Source organism: Atta colombica, unplaced genomic scaffold, assembly GCF_001594045.1.
Source record: "Atta colombica isolate Treedump-2 unplaced genomic scaffold, Acol1.0 scaffold138, whole genome shotgun sequence".
Lineage (NCBI taxonomy): Eukaryota > Metazoa > Arthropoda > Insecta > Hymenoptera > Formicidae > Atta > Atta colombica.
The window spans coordinates 50539-52989 of NW_017259226.1; positions in this window are offsets into that span (position 1 = coordinate 50539).

Here is a 2451-nt window from a genome sequence, read left to right on the forward strand (position 1 = left end):
CAATTCATTATTATACAATATTCTAATGATTATGTGTTTTTTTTTCTCGTCCGAACCGTGATGATAATTTCTCTCCCCGATGCTCTCGAATTCTCGCCCGCCCGTCGCATGTCGCCTCACGCGTAATTTACACAGAGTGCAACGGGCACATCATATTTTCAACTAGTGCACAAACAAACGCAATTACAATGTGATTCGACCTCCGTTTGCAACGCAGAGGAGAAATCATTTACACAGGACGGAACATATAACGTTTTGTAATTGGTATTATTATTGTAACTTGTCAAAAATATAGTGTTTAATTTAATTTTACCCTATTGTTGGTTTTCTTTGTGCAGTCGAAGTAAACACAGTTGAACGCGTTCCAAGTTGAAAAGCTGCATTCGCAAGCATTTCAGCAAGATTTTGAAATTTCAATTTTAAAACGATTTATTTGAGATTTAATGGACACTACTTGAAATATCAACGATACTTCATACAGACTTGAAATTTTGCTGCTCGATATATTCATCGACTTCATATATTTATCGACATGCTATGTTTCTTTATTTCTACGATAGTATATTATTATTATTAAATTGATTCAATTAAACGCTTCATTTTTAGATATGACTGATAATGATTGAACGTATAACAATGATATACTCATGTCATCAAAATGCTCCAAAATGTGCGAGATTATTGATGAAACCAACAATGGGGACAGTAGTATATAAATATTCAACTGTATGTTTTCTTTGTTATGATAATATTAGCTAATCATCCATTTTGTTATTCTCTCCTATTATTCTATTTTGTAGCTAAATTTGTTGCTTTCACAATAATTTATATGTTCTTAATATATTTTATATTTTTAATTATGTCATTTAATTGTTATAGAAGTAAAATAGTACAATATATTGTAATTGTTTGTAATATATTCATATAATCCTATTATTCAGGAATATGATTTCCTAAACGTTCCATAAAACGCGATCGTAACTTTCCTCCAGTTATTCAAAAATGAAAAAGATTCTTTCGCATCTCTCTCTGTACAAAGAACTGTTATAATCCGAATATGATCCCATTATTTGTAACATTTTGTTAAATATAAATACTGTGGAAGGAAGAGTTCGATCGCGAAATATTATTGAAAAAGAAATCGCATTCTTTATAAGTATTCGTTTCGACGATTTCAACAATTCGGTTCAAAACTACAATAAACGCGATTATCATGTCAATTATTACAGATTTATAGATTTCAATGTATCAATTGGAAATTTCTTCTCATGTGGTGTATGAAAATCGAATTAAAAGTAGTTCATTAATTGCTTGACGTCTTGTTTTTGTTTAAATAGATAATAAAACTAACGTTTATATACACGTAACTGCCAAAATATGCCAAGTGGATACATGAGGAAAGATATAAGGAAATAAATATATCTTGATATTATAACATTCCCGTACTTATAAAGAATGCGTTTAAATAAACGCAAGAAAAAAATGCATTATTATAATCCTTCTCTCTTAGATATTAAATAATTCTTTGAATATGGTGTTATGGTATATGCGGCCTTTAAGAAAATTAAAATATGCCGTCTACTTATTAGAGATGAGATCTTTCATAAGACCATGCAACATTATATCAATAAGAGTTAAAAAGAGAAGAAATAAAAGGAGAAAACCTGAATATTGTAGAGAGAGATCTTAAAAACGTCGACAATGAAAAGAGTTTTCTATTTTTCTAAAATTACTTCTTATATCCTCAATCTAATTAAGAATGTAAAGCACATCAAAGAAAAGTTTATCTCCATAATTTTTACATATCTCTACGTTATTCTCTCTATTGTAGCATAATTTTTTAAATACTATAATCTTTAGACCATATATACCATAATAGAGAAAATTGTAATTTTTCTTTTTAAATAACATCTATAATATTTTAATAATAATAATCTGCAATAAAAAAACTGACGTAATAAAAACATCTTCATTTATTTTTTGGCCTCACTTTTTGACACTAAACTATGAAAGTAATTGAAAGGGTAAAAAAAAACGAGAAAGCAAAAAAAACAATAACAACTAACGCTGTTGCTAATGTCATAATTTCACAATTAAGTAAATGTCTGCTACAATAATACCCCTTGTGTTAGATAATAAAAAAATTCTCGATTACATCTCTTGGAAGATTAATCGTGTGTAAACTAGTAAATGTCTTACAAGTCGTGTAAAAGTATCGTTTAGATGTTTTGTGCGGGGTATTCAATTTGTTTAATAATAATTTCATAATTCTCGAAATTACATATATGTAATTACATATATGTATTAAATAAAAGTAGATAGTCTTTAAAATTGATTATTGTAACATTTCATGTCTATACGAGGAAAAAATTTGATAATGCTGTCCTATCTATTCTATAATCGTTTATATCTTAGGCAATATGTATGTGTATGTGTGTATATATATATATA